General features: G+C 39.9%; 1 non-coding gene across 1 annotated transcript; it reads left to right on the forward strand.

The window, feature by feature from the left end:
• Positions 1 to 12,025: 12,025 nt before the first annotated feature.
• TRNAV-CAC (transfer RNA valine (anticodon CAC)) lies at positions 12,026 to 12,099 on the forward strand. Its single transcript has one exon. It is a non-coding gene; the product is annotated as a tRNA-Val (tRNA).
• The last annotated feature ends 3,612 nt before the right edge of the window (positions 12,100 to 15,711 follow it).

Here is a 15,711-nt window from a genome sequence, read left to right on the forward strand (position 1 = left end):
CAACACCTTTTCCTTTAGCATACATAGTAGTATTCATAGAAGGAATTCTAGCATCTAGAGTAAACATACGTCCAACTCTACTTCCCTTTGCTACCAACCTGCACTTGTCATTGAAGTCTTCTACAAAGCAGCCCTTTGCATTAAATCTGACTTGCAGCCCTTGCTCTACCATTTGACCGACTGACACCAAGTTCTTTGTAGTAGATGGCACATGTAATACATCTGAAAGACTCTTTGTCTTACCATCATGCAAGGACAAGGGAACTTTTCCAATGTGTGAAATTGGGTGGCATGAATCATCACCCGTCTGCACATAACCTGCATTCTGCAAATCCTGCATCTCTCCAAACCATTCTGCATGGCTGGTCATATGATTGGATGCACCTGAATCAACATACCAAACATCTTCATGTGTTCCCTTTCCTGTAACAGCATTCAACATATGCTGCATAACAAACAAACGTTCATTTTTGTCTTCATTCTGTCGTGAAGACGATGCATAGTTTCCTTGCTGCAACTTACCACTCCGAATATCATCTTTCTTAGCATAACATTGGGCTGCAATATGACCTATTTTTCCACAATAGTGACACACAATACTAGAGTTTTTAGAACCTCTATTTTGCCATCCACCTCTTCCTCTAAAGCTCCCCTTGCCTCTAAAGTTACCACGACCTCCTAAAACCTGCATATCGCCAAATTGCTGATTCAATCTGTTTTGCTGATTGTCACTACCACGTCCTGTACCATGGCCTCTTGAAGAGAACCTGCCACATCCCCTTCCTGAACTAGAGTAGAAAGCTTGGACCTGTTCACCACTTCTTTCCGATGTCTCACTCTGCATGTTGATCTCTTCAGTGATCATAAGGGAGACCAACTCATCGAAATCTGGAAATGGTTTTCTGACATATATGGAAATTACAAAAGACTTCCAAGCCTTTTCATTGTTAAGTCCACCCAAGGTAGACGACACCAAATCATCATCATCGGGCATTGCATCAATCGCTGCTAATGCATCTGCAATGCTTCTTACCTTCAGTGCATACTCATTGATAGACATCTTCCCTTTCTTTAATGTATTCAACTCTTGCTTGAGTTGAATCTTTCGTGCCTTTATATTTACAGAAAACATACTTTCAAGTATGGTCCAAGCTGCATATGAATTCTCTGCATTTCTGATATGTCCCAGTATATTATTGTCAATTACTGCTGACAACCAATACATGACCTTCTTGTCTTTTGCATTCCATTCCTTCTGTGTCTTTGTCTCTTCTGCCGTTGGAGGATCACTCACCTCCGGCTCCTTTTCTTCACCTGAAACAAACTCCTAGAGGCCTTTTCCAATAAGGAAGTTCGTGACACGGAACTTCCATGAAGGGTAGTTGTTCTTGTCGAGCTTCTCAATGATGGGGCTTCCATTGTTCTCTTCCATTATCACAAAATTAATACCAACAGCAAGCAAATCTTCTGCAACCCTCGACTTGTAGTGCACAGTAATATACCAGACAGCCTTTTTCACTGTCTGCTCAACAATACATGCAATCTGTAACCTATTTGCAGATAAACCTTGTGTTTACTCACTGGTAAACACCTTTGAACTTACAGATCTGAAATCTGTAACCTATGCACCCACTTTCGGTCAATACAGTCGAAGTCACAGTGTACCCTGAAACTGTTGTCCGCAACCTTGTGGCTCTAAAACGGGCCATGAAACGGCCTCAAATGCCCAAAATAACAAGGACTACATAGTAGCATCCTTGCATGAGGAGTTTCCGGTACCAACCACAGTAGATAGGTTTTCTACGGGCTGGATGATGGAGTGCATGCGTGCATATATGTCACGCATACAATCGGACGCACGCAAGGCACTCAAGAGTGGGGCTTCAAAGCTCGAGTGGCTAGATGCGGACGACTGGCGCCAACTCAAGGAGAAGGCTACAGATTCTCCAAGACATTGGAGAGGAGGCTACAAATTCTCCAAGACGTTGAAGACAACAACGCGAGGCGGCGAGGGCAGGACTAGAGGCCCGAGTGGTCCATTATCTTGGGAGTGGCAGCCACAGGACATATCTGGAGGACTTTGTAAGTTTTTCTTTTGTTTTTCTTGCTTTTTTTTGCAATATCCTTTGTACTGACAATCGTATTTCTAACAGTTGTATTTTGTTTTCTTTGTAGCACTCCATTATAAATTGCGATCCCACCGATCTTGAGACTCGATTGCAGAGAGGCACGGTCTCACTGCATTGATCAATCGATTGTATGGATGCGGCGGCCCTGTAAGTCTCTCATCTTTCTTGTCCGTAGTTACCATGTTTAATTAGAATGCATTATTGTATGGTGGATTGATGTGTAGTTGTTTCTTTTTTTGCAGAGTCCATTCGTTGCTCCTTTGCGACAGGACGAGGTTTTGGATGGCGATGATCTATAGCTCACCCTTGGATCCCTGGAGCTCACATACCCTTCTTTTTTGGTCACGTGATCTGTATAGACATTTTCTATGTAGTAGTAGTATCTTGCCATGATTGTACCGGTCACTTTCATTATACGATCATATATTTATTTCATATATCAATGTTATGATTTAAGTATATTTTTCCTTTATTTACACGAGCATTGTACACATTACTGAAACTATTTTGTATGGCCCAAATAAAGCACATAGTGCTATAGCTGCCCTGCCATAAATTTTTTTCCCTGTTACCATCGCTATTAGCATCGCAAATTTACTGCATGCGTTGCTATTAGTATCGCAAAATGCGTCGCAAAGTATCGTTATCAGCGTCGTTATTTGCGTCAGTACACTGATACCGATACAAATAACGATGCTAATATCGACTGTTCTATGGCATCGCCAATAACGATGCTTTTTGCGATGACGGCGATAAATTTCTTTATGAATATTTTCGTCACTTTTAACGTCGGTATTTGTAGTGACCCCTACAACAGGGATTCATGATGTAACTCCATATGAGAGGTTGTATGGTCATAAGCCTGACATTTCACACTTGAAGGTATTTGGTAGCATTGCATATGTGCATGTTCTTGACAAAAAGAGGAAGAAATTGGATCCTAAAGCTATAAAGAGTGTGTTCCTTGGTTATGCACAAGACCAGAAAGCTTACAAGTATTATGTACCGTCTAGACATGAGATATTGATTAGCAAATATGTTGTTTTTTATGAGCTGGCATCATGGTATGGTAATCCTGTTGCAGTGGCTACTGATGGAGCAGTCAGCACTAGTAATGCTAAAAATATACCTACACTGAGTACATCTATGAGTGGCTCTAACAGGTGATGGGTCACTTACAGTAAGTCCTTGGTCAGGACGCTTCCGGAGTCGTACTCCTACGTCCACTGACACGGATATGTCAGTGAGGGAAAGATTGGATAAGGGAAAAGAAAATATGCTTGAGGATATGACATGTCCACTTACAACACGTTATGAGTCATCCAGTAGTGATAGTTTGGATAGTGAGTTAGGCATTCCGTCTATTATGACACCTAGAGCAAGGCAGAGTCGTTATGTACCGCCTCATGAGAGGCAAGCTCAGAGTGAGCCACAATTACAGAGATATGAGAGAGTTTGAAAACCAGTTGACAGGTTTACATATACTAGTTATTCAGCCCGCCATTATGTATATATGGCTAGTGTGACAGGTTACAAAGAACCTACAAAGTTTGATGATGCAGTTTACAGATGATAACTGGTATGTTGCCATGAATGAGGAGTATGTAGCCCTAGCTGAAAATGAGACATGTGAATTGGTTGAGTTTCCTAAAGGGCAAAGTCCCCATTGGCTGCAAATGAGTGTACAAGGTTAAGTGCAAGTCATATGGTTCATTAGAATGCTATAAGGCCAGGCTGGTTGCAAAAGGGTATGCACAACAATATGGCCTTGACTATGAGGAGACTTTCAGCTCGGTGGCTAAAATGCCAATAGTTAGAACTGCCATTGCTTTAGCAGCATGCAAAGGTTGGAAATTATGGCAAATGGACGTCAAGAATTCTTTCTTGAATGATGATTTGATTGAGGAAGTATATATGGAGTAGCCTGAAGGCTATGTTCACCCAGACTTTCCTACACATGTATGTAAGCTGAAAAAGGCTTTATATGGACTAAAACATGCACTTAGAGCATGGAATGCTCATCAGTTATTTATAGCAATTACATGGATTTAGATTGGGTGATACAAATCATAGTCTGTTCACGAAAAAGACAAAACATGGATATGTGTTTCTAGTGGTTTATGTAGATGATCTTATCATCGCTGGAGATGATGACACAAGGAGCTTTCAATCGTTCCCCACATAGGCAATTTGGTGAAATATAGGAAATTCTCCAATATTTCCTATGTAGACAAGTACGTATTCCCCATCTATAACTAGGAAATTGCATTCCCTACATCTTATAATAGGGAATATAGAGCATTCCCTACATTCCTTTGAAAGTCCCTATGTTCCCTACATCTTATAATAGGGAATATAGAGCATTCCCCACATTACTTTTGAAAATCCCTACATAAGGAATTATAAGGATGTGATTCCCTACTTTTATGTAATAGGGAATTAAAGGTACAATGAGGATAAGATAAAGATGATGTTTATCACAATTCTCTATTTCTCAATTCAAGTTGATAATGATGGTCTCGAGAAGGTAAGGACAAAGGTCACAAGAAACTCTAAACCACTTACTATATAGAAAGTTCACATTATAACTAGGAAGATTAGTAACCAAACTAGGAAGAATGTAGAATTTTCTAGTTATAACTAGATAATTTTGCCATCACTAGTCTCTTCTAACTAGTAACATCCTTTTCCTAGATAGTATCTAGAAAATTGAAGCCCTATCTAGCAACATTATCTAGCAAGTTATTGTATAACTAGTAATAATATCAACCTAATTAGAAAATTTTACTTTTTATTAGTCATAACTAGCAAGTACTATCCTCTAACTAGGGAATTATAGATATTCTATCAAGTTAACTTGGATCTCATGATTTTTCTAGGTATAATTAGTAAATAAATATTCATTGATTAGACATTTACATTTGTATAATACTTACTCACAGCTAAGCTTTTCACATTGACACAAAAGCAAGACCATAGTTGTTGAAAGGTAATCACAATAACAAAAAAGAAAATTAAAAGAAAGATGTTTAGTACACATGAATAACACAAATTTTGTGGCCCCAACAACAGAGTCATTGCAATATTTAGCAACAATAACACTTACAATGTTGAGCAAAGTACATGGCCACATTGACCAAGCATATATCATGGCCATGACATCCATCTTATTGCAAAGCTCATGATTATATTAGTGAGAAAAAAGCATATTGCACCAATGGATTAAATAGAAACTCCACACACTAACATCATATTCCCTACTGTCCAAATGAGCAACAAGAGCAAACATTCAAAGAGCATGGCAAGAAAACCACACAATCATATATACCCCATCATGAAAATTAGATAGCCATATTAAAAAGGAAAGCACATTACCAAGTGCATGACCATATTGGTCATGGAAGTGCACATGGAAAAAAAGAACCACCAAGGCAAACACGCGCATTCCAGATGTTTCAGATGGTGTTGCGATCGCAACAGTTGACGGCTGATCTGCTACCTCATTTTCTGGGACGGCATCCCTTATTGCCAGCTCATTTCCTCTCACATTGCGATGTTCCTGCACCTCGCTCGTGGCGCCGCCATGGGATACCATTCCCTCCATGCATGGCGTCCATAACGTCCTTATAAGTTCCTTGTCGCAGGTGCGCAGGTGCCGTGCTGCAGACGCCGTCAGCTCTCAGGTGTCCACCGGTAGTATTGCCCCTGCATGATGGCTTTTACTGCCCTAGAATCTCCACGATAGCACCGGAAATAGTTATCTTGTTAATGCCGATCCTTGTCATTGCCACCCTTGGATCCTTTTGAAAAGCTTGCCCTACCTACGTCTACTCTCCCAAAGCCCATACTTCAAGGAACCTCCATCCTTCCCGATAACTTCTTTTTAAAATGCAAAATCTCACTTTTTAAGCTCAACAAATGGGATCTCCAACAAATCATTTAAAATAATAGTCATTTTTGAAAACAACCTTACATTGAATTACATTGAAACTTTTGCATAAATTCTGAGTTTGAATCATCCAAAATGGCTATTTTTTGTCAGGGAAAAGCATGGGTATCAACAAACATCAATAACAAGTATATAGCAACATGCAGTACGGTACCTCTCAAGTTGAGGACCTTGTCACCACACCATGATCAAATTTTTGAGAGAAGTCTTTCAAAAAAAAACAAAAATCATTGCTCCCAAACCCCAAGAACACTACAACAGAAACGAGGCATAGACACGCATGTTAGACACGCAAAGTCGAGCGCATCTATCACAGCGTCTATAAGCGCGTGTAAACGTGCGTGTAAATAGACGCGAATTTTGCGTCTATATATTCGCGCAAATAGACGCGCTTATACACGCAAAAATAGATGCACACGTCAAAATTCAAATCATACTTAAATCATTTCTTTTCAAACTACGCCTTTCCTTTCCTACGTTTTTTGCGATTCTGAAGCTTGAGTTTAGCCAACATGCAGTCTCTTCATGCCTCACCTAGTCTCTTCATGCCTCATCTCCTCATGACTCACCTCTTCTTTCATTTCAAACACACAAGAAGGGAAAAAGGAAAGCCAAGGAGAGGAAGAAAGAGAGAACAAGAGAGAGGAGAACAAGAAAAAGCAGTAAGCAAGTAAGCAAGCATCAAGGGAGGGTAACTTACCAAGGAGAGGAAGAAGAAGAAGGAAGAAGCGCCACCACCCGCCACACCAAACACCCAAGGTGAGCCTCTCTCTCTCTCTCTCTCTCTCTCTCTCTCTCTCTCTCTCTCTCTCTCTCTCTCTCTCTCTCTTTGTTTCTCTCTTCCTCTCTCTGCTCTGTCTGTGTATTTAGGATTTGTGATTCCATTATGTATTGCATTTTGTAAATCAATAATGGCGGTCGTGTGCTAAAATCAGCTGACCGAGCGCGTCTGATAGCGCGTCTACATCTCAGTGTAGACGTAGATATAGATGCGAAAAATGTTCCATATCGTTGGTAGGATGCCTACTCCTAGAGAGGTAGGCTACCATCGAGGTCATAACCGGGCGTCCACTTGGCAGCATTTCTACAAGGAGGGACTCATCACGGAGGAGCAATATAATCGCGCCATGAGGATTCCACCACCAGAAGAGGTATGTTTTATTTTTTACATGAAAAGTATAGATAACTTTAATGTATTGTTTGTAATGGTATTTATATACCTTAATCCTTTGTGTAGGCGAACCCTGATGCAGTTGAGGATAGCGAAGGGGGGACTAGCAGTAGCGGTGGCGGCAACGGCAGCGGCACAGGCAGCGGTGGTGGTAGCGATGATGATGCCTCTTCTGAGGAGATATAGAGGAGCCCCATGCATGCATGCCTCCACTTGGCTTGTAATTTTCATTTTTGATATGTATTACTTTTAGCTAGTGCTTGCGACCATGACGTCACAAGCACTAGAACTCATAATGTAAAAAGGTTTTATCTATATATATGAAATGTCATGTGCTACATACATTGTTTTGTTTTTAGTATCCAATCTTCGAAATAATCTTTCTCTGTTTTCCCTAAGCATACAGTTTGATGTTGATGGGGGGAAAAAAACCAGAGAGCATGTGGCTTGCAAAGCCACATGCTCTCTGGTTTTTTTTTTCATACCTTTGTTTTGCGCGTCTATCAGTGCGTCTAAATTGCACGATAAATGCGCGTCTATTCTCGTCAAAAACTTTCAGAGTAAACGCGGTTTTAGACGCGTAGATACACGCGTGTATAGACACACAATATGAATATATCCACTTTTTTATAAATATGATTATATATTTACGTAGCGTGTTTATATGCGCGTCTATAGGCGCATCTAAGTGTGCGTGTAACTCTGATCATAAGCGCGCTTTTAGACGCGATTTTGTAGACGCGGAAATAGACGTGTTAATAAACGCGCCTGACATTTTTTTCACAATTCAAATATTGCGTCTACAAGTGCGTCTATGGAGCCTTTTTGTTGTACTGGAAGCCTTCATGCATACCATGTCCAAGTTGACATCCCTAATAATAAAGTTGTCGTGCACTTAGATAACAACGATGTTAGAGTCATTCATGTACATGCTGTGATGGGTACACTAGGAGCTACATTAGTTGGATGTGGAAATGCATGGGGCTTTGTAAGGAAGTTGTAAGCACTCGCAAAGAAACGTGAGGTGATCAGCTTGAAGGTGGATGGGTTAAAGACACCAGTGGAGTTTCCATCCTCCTCCATAACGCTATATAATAGTAACCCCCTCAAGCCTAGCTGCCTTGCACCTTTATTACCATAATATAACTATAAGATATTGGACTCCCATGTCTAGATTGAGACCAATCAAGGAGAGGATTTATAATTCCAAGTAATGGTCAAAAGGAAAAAATAAAAATTTGATTTTACAGCATATCTTTCAATTTAAAAGTTAATTCATAGAAAATTGCCATGTGGAATGATAAGAGTGGCATGAATGCTTGCCATGTAATAGATTCCTCAATTGTTGATATTATAGATATAGATTATAGGTATATATGACAAACTAAAGAAGTGAGACTCTCCATAGGATGAAGTTTAGCTAAATTGAAAGAAAATTCTCTTTGGTGACAAGGGCAACATGAATGAGGAAACATATACGATATGTGTGTTTCTTCCTACTATGACATTTTGATACTTTTGAAACTATTGAAATAAGCTTCTTATGAGAGGGATTTAAATTAATAATGGGAAAAAACCCATGTGTACCTAAAGAAAATGAGTTACTTTACTCATGAAAGTTTATAAAGTTATTGGTTTTTAAGTACCCCTTGGGAAATGTGATAGAAATGATTTTCTAATAATAAGCCTATTATGAATAGACTAAAAGATAACATCATTTTCTAATAATAACAAGCACAAGATATAGAAATTAGCTCACTTAAGCTCACTAAATATCCAAAACTTGACAACCTTAAAATGGGACATTAAGAACAACCAAATCAAGACAAGTCAAAGTGTAAAAGTGCGAAGCTCAAATTATTTTCCATCCTAGACATAGGGAGGTGACTGGACATTAAAAACTCAAGGGCAAAGCCTCAAGGGAGTATCATATTAGGGGAAATAAGAAAAAGATAGGGACTTATGGAAAAATATAAGGGGTAGAATTTTAGAAGCAATACATGGTATAGTCAAGATAAATTCCCCCCTAGTGAATCCTAAACAATATATGATATAGTTAATATAAGAAAGAAGATTCATAAGTAAATCATAAGAATATAGTCATGAATTTTCAACAAGATGAAGTGGTAATCTTGGGAATTGTTTAAGGCATTACATGTAATATACCCATTATGCTAACCTTGTGCTTATAAAATTTTTGTGTCTCAAGTTCTTATCTAAAAGTTCTAGAGTTGATAAATTTAAGATTTCAATATGTAGAAATGATAAACTAGGTTTTTAGTGAATTCTAATAGGATAAAATTAAGCATAAGATATAGAAACTAGCTTAGACTCAATAAACATGCGAAAGTTAACAAGATTAAAATCGAATACTCAACAACCAAATCAAGAGAAGACAAATGTGCAGAAGTCTACAACTCCGAATATTATCCATCCTAGACATTGGGAGGTGACTAGACAAAAACCTAAAGATTGAATATGAACTAGCCTCAAAGGAGTAGTATAATAGGAGAAATAAGAAAAAGATACAAACTTATTAATAAAAAAAGGGGGTGGACCTTTAGAAACATGCAAAGTATTAACAATAGTTCAATATGATACACTCCCAAAGCAAATAAAAGTAACCTTGCTTTGTGGGACCGAGTCATGCAAGGATGTCCATCCTGCAAATCTCACTATATAACACACCCCATTTAGGCCTCATCATCATCATCACTCTCTTTCCTAGATCAATGTAGAGATTCCATAATATACCTTAAAGCTCTTAATCTCACTTCTTCCAATCCCTCCATAACCATGGATATTCTCCTTCCACTCTCATTATGAAATTGATGCTTCTTCCTCTCTCAACCTATTCATCCATCTCAAGAAGATCTTTTCCTTCTTTATAAGCTTATAAAGCTTATAACTTGATAAGATTTTCTATTTCATAAATTTTCTTATCAAGCCTAGTTTCTACGTAAAGATTTGGGACCTTGTTTCAATGTAGAAACATTACAAAATTAGTCTAGAAAAATCTTGTGCTTCAATTAGAGTATGGTTAGCTTCCGACCTATGCTTGATAGGTTAAGGTGAGCTTGAGGGCTTCAATTAAAAAGACCATTGCAAATACAAGATAAGATCAACATGTCATGTCATCAAGTTTCATAGCCTTCACTATACAATAGTCAAATATTAACTCAAAATGCATGATACACAAATTGCTAAAGAGAAAAAATAAAGAGAGTGCAAACAACATGACAAGAGAATGGAAGAAAAGATGTGAAAGGCTAACATGCAAAAGCAAGAATTGTAAAAATCCCAACTAAATCACCATTGAAAACCCAAATTAATTTTCCCTTCCAAGCTCCCTTTTAATGCAAACTCGGGCATGAATTTAATGCTAAGATCTTCAAGTGTAATCCCATGTACTTTTACATGCGATCGTGAATCTTAAACATTCCAATGCCAAAACTAGGCTCCAAAAAAGTAAAAATGCAAAAAGTATTGGGGAAAATAGGTAAGGGGAGAGAGAGAAGGAGACAAAGACAAAGACGAAGATGGAGCTAATCCACTATTGTTACCTACCCTCTAATTAATTCCCTACCTAACCTCTAATTAATTCCCGCCAACGGATCGATGCCCTTAGTGTAGAGGAGGGAAACAGCTTGTCCGCCATCGAATCATCTGCAGCTCGTTTACAAACAGTTTGTCCGCCATATTCGCCGCGCCCGCCAGCTGCTGCTGCTGCCCGATCGGGGCGAACCGTGGAGGCGATCGATCCTTCTTGGGTCTCGGGAACCACCGCATCGCCAAGCTAAGCACATCTGTCACCTCCACCCGGAAGCGAACGCCGACGCCGTCAGCGCTGTCCTGCCCCGCTCCACTAGCAGGTATCACTAATACGCTCTCTGTCGATACGTGTGTAAAAAGAGACAATGTAATCTCTGATACGCGACTCCTCTGATACGTTCTCTCTGACCCGGAAGCAAACGCCGACACACCCCCCCGGGCTTGGGCAGGCCTGTGCAAGGATGCTCGATCCATAAAGGACTGCGCCGTGCAGGACTGTGATCTCCTGTTGTAGTCGTCGTAGAGGTGCGATCCATTAAAGTGATGATGGTTGGTTGTCGGTGGGCGAGAGCACGCCACATCTAGTGAGCAACTTCTTTGCTAGTGCAGATGAACTAGCACGTCGATCAGTCGATATAGATGTGCTACATATTGTTCCTGCGATGCCCAAGTCTGCGGTGGCAAACACCAAGAGCGTGGTGCGTTCGCTAGCACCAAGTCGTAGGCTCGATTTGGCACACTTGTTGCCGGTGAGGAGAGAGATGGATGAAGTCATGAGGAGCGTGGAGCGCTGCTGCTTCAGTGCGTTGCCTGAACACACGTGGGGGTGGGTCGCAGTGGCAGTGGTAGTGGATGGAGCAAGGTGTGGTCAGGGGATCAGAACTAGTCATAAACGAAAAACGGGGGGTTAGGGGGATCCTGCTGGTCCAGTGAGCGTTGATCAAGGGGTCCAAAAATCCGGAATCTCGAAGCAGGCAGCGGCCGACGGCAAGCTGCGGAGCTTCGGGTCGGGAGTGAACTCCACACAGCAGGGTTGGTTCACGCTGTATAAGCGCCTCTTCCTGCTCTCTTTCCTACTGAACTCCTACTTCCTGCTAGTGGCAGCTGTCTGCGGCCAGGCCACCTGGACTACGCGAAGCAGCAAGATGCTCTGTTCTCAGAGGGCAACATCCTGGACGTCGTCCTGTGCCGCAGCGAGGGCTTCTTGAGGGTGCTCTTCATGCTGTCCGGATGGTGTAGTCGGTTATCACGCTAGTCTCACACACTAGAGGTCTCCGGCTCGAGTCCGGGTTCGGACACACACCCTTGATGTCAACGGCCGCGTGCTCAGGGGGTTTTTGTTCTCTTCGCTTTTCTGCTCGCCCACACGAACATGGAGGATGAGAATCCTGAATTAGAAGCGGTTATGAAGGAGTAGTTCTTCAGCTCATTCTCAACCGAGGCAAGGTAGTGAAGAATGTTAGCCGTGGTCTCCTTGATTGAATGGCACACATCTAGAAAGGCCACATCCACATCGTCGTCCACGTCATATTGAGTGCTGCTAATCGATGAGGATGTCGATGAGTGGGTGGAGATGAGGAGCGCCATGCATCCACGTGATGCGGTTATGCTGTAGCTCAGAATGTAGCAATTATAATGAGGATCCGTTTTGAGCTTGTGATAATATTGTGTTTTGAACTTGTTTGGGTTAGTTTTGATAGGCTATTGTGATGTGTTTTGAGCTTGTTTGGGTTAGTTTTGATAGGCTATTCATTGTTGTAACAATGTGGGCAACAAGCCTTTTTACTAAGAATGTTTATGCCTATTGTGTCCACTAGTCTTTCTGGTATACTACATGTATACCATGATGTATACTACATGTATACCATGCTTGGGAAAGGATAACTGCTATGATGGGCCTTATTTATAGCCCTAGGGACACGACCTTCCTATCCTAGCAGGGTTTTGTAATCTCTGACTTTGCTTGTTTTGAGGAGATGTCCAACCATGCTTGGGAAATGATAACTGTTGTGATGGGCCTTGTTAGCCCTAGGGACACGATATTCCTATCCAAGCTGGGTTTTGTTATCTCTTGTTTGCTTTTTATCTTATGTTTTCTCGAGCATAAGTTTATTATAGTAAGCTCCAAGTATCACTTGTTCGAGGAGATGTTTAACCATACTAGGGAAATAATAAGTGATGTGATGGGTCTTTTTGGCCCAGCCCGGCCCAATCTTCCTTTCCAGGTAGGGTTTTATAATCTCTCTCTCTATAGCCTACTTATGTTTGTAGACTCAGAGTCAGCTTGAATTCCCCTTCAATTCACATGAACCAAGTGACACCTTTGCACCACTTCATAACGTACATCTAGCTATACTTTACTGGAAGATCTAGTTTATGTATGTGCCCATAATAAATATAGAACTTTGAGATAACAATATTAAGTGAACATAGTTTCACCCTATGAATATGCTTGTAAACCATATAGCACTATCGTATCCCTGCTCTACCCTTAGAAATAATAGACACATGTTTTTGCTAAACTAAGTCTTATGCATCTTTGGAAGATTTTGATACGAAGGTATTCTATAATTAAATCTCCTTGCACTTTCTACTCTTTGTAGCTTTCTAATTAAATCTCCTTGACTATGCTTATGGTTCTTGAATATAATTTATTTCCACCATAGATAAAAGTCTACTTCCCATTGAGTAATGCTTTTTTTTTCCCGTTTGATGTATAACTTTTGATATGTAACTTTAATATATAGATTGATTATTTTTTATTTATGTCTATGTTTCAGGAAGCCATAATGAATAATTTAAGGAGATGTCAGTGCAATTATAAGTGTAGGCATTCAACCCTTGGTTATCAGAATGTTACTAGAGAAACTTACTATGCACACAGTCGCAAGGATATGAATGGGATAATACATTCATCAGTTCTGGCTCAACAAGAAGGTCAAAATTCTACTAACAATGATGTTTCTATGAGTGAAGATAACCCTCCTATGGATCAACCATCATCTCACTCTTTGCCTAGACGCAGGCATTTGTGGTGTACATGCAGAACATATTGTGGAGGTGGACGTATGGTTCCTCACTCAACATATGCAAGACACATGAAAATTGAGGAAAGATTTAAGAGTCTCGCTACTAATCTTGGTTTACGTGACTCTCAAGGACTACCACAAGATGACATTCTACTAGAGCATAATGACATGGGAGATGAGGTCCATAATGACCCATCAGATGAGATTGGCAATTTAGACGAAAGGGAGGATAATGAGGTGGAACCACAACATGAAGCATTCGAGATGGATGATGTTGAACCATCTTTATTTGACAAAATCGTTCAAAGAATAATTCAATTGCAAGCACTTTGGGATGAGCATCAAGCTTCAATTGAGTTTCAAGATAAAATGCTTAAAATTCTTTTTGGTGATATGGTCAGTTCTGATCCCCCCCAAGCACATATGAACAATATATATATGCCAAGCTTGGCCAAACTACTAGTGCAAATGCCTAACACATGGGATGGAGACTTGAATGGTATAAATATTCCTACTTGTTGGGAGAAACTTGGTATCATGTTCACACGGCTAGGTATGGTTAACTCCCAACGTTACAGGGTATGCCAAGGAAGTGAGAGCTCTATTCATGCACCATTGCTTTATCAGCCAAGCAAGGAGGATAACTACATTAGAGACACAATTGAATGCTTGTGTAATACCAGAAAAGGAGGAAGGAAGAAGTTAAAGCGTGATTGTTCACAATGTTGTGAAAAGTGTTCCAAGTGTTCTCTACCGAGAAAAGATATGCTCTCTTTTGACTATGTCTCCATTAGAGAACAATTGCGTCTACTAACTAGAAGTAGAACTCTATGCCATGAATTGTTGGAAATGTGGAGAAATAAAAACAAATGGTTAATACAGGAGAGTACACTTTGTGATTCTACAATAAATGAGTTTTGGGATGGTACAAAATGCAAAAGTGTAAATGATTTTTGGAATCCTGAATCATACTTTGAGCTTCCATTGATATGTAATAACATGCATTGCAAACAAGTCTATACAGCTTGGCCTTCTGCCCAAAGGTCACCATTGCTTGATCATTCATGGGATGATATTGAGAGTGCCTACAAGTTTATCTGCAAATCATGTCGAACTCACATACATGGGTACAAAAGGATTTGTAAGGTACACTTTATTATCATGCTTGTCTTTTTAATTAATATAAATGAAATTTGATACAGGTTACTAAAATGTGGTGTGTTTTGTGATAAATAGGGTGATCCACGCAATTTCGCCTTGTTATTACATTGGGATGGATTCCAAGCCTCAAAGACAACCCAGAAGAATTGTGGAGTTGTTGAAATCAAAATTCTCAATGTTGGAAAGAGCTCCCTTATTGGAGTTATACCGGTTTTATTTATTCCATTCGGTTGCAAAAAAGTTATTGGAAGCTCTAGTAAACTCTTTCACATATTCATGCAGCCATTGATAGATGAATTAGAAAGTCTATTTGTTGATGGATTTGAAGTAGACTTCAATTATCCAGTTACACAGATTGTTGAGCATGAAAATTCTCTTCGTCGAAGATTCATTGCACGTGCTATGCTAATGATGGTAACTGGAGACCATCCAGCTCAGTGCAAGATTGGATCTTTCAAAGATGGTGGTCAGTCGTTTTGTCGTAGAGACAAAGAAATAGCCACTTTGGAGGGTGAGGGCTCAGGACGTTACTTGTATGGTCAAAATAGATTCCAGTTGAGATATAGACCAATTAACATTAGGGGAGTTTTGAGGTCTCGAAAATGCCCTGTAAGAGATCCTAGAGAGAGAAAACAATTTACGAAATAAAATCATTTTATAGAATTTTTAAAAGGTTTATATTTTGGTAAGTTAAAATATCAAAATTCGTTAATAAATCAT

Source organism: Lygodium microphyllum, chromosome 2, assembly GCF_053477565.2.
Source record: "Lygodium microphyllum isolate KBCC chromosome 2, Lygodium_microphyllum_v1.1.10, whole genome shotgun sequence".
Lineage (NCBI taxonomy): Eukaryota > Viridiplantae > Streptophyta > Polypodiopsida > Schizaeales > Lygodiaceae > Lygodium > Lygodium microphyllum.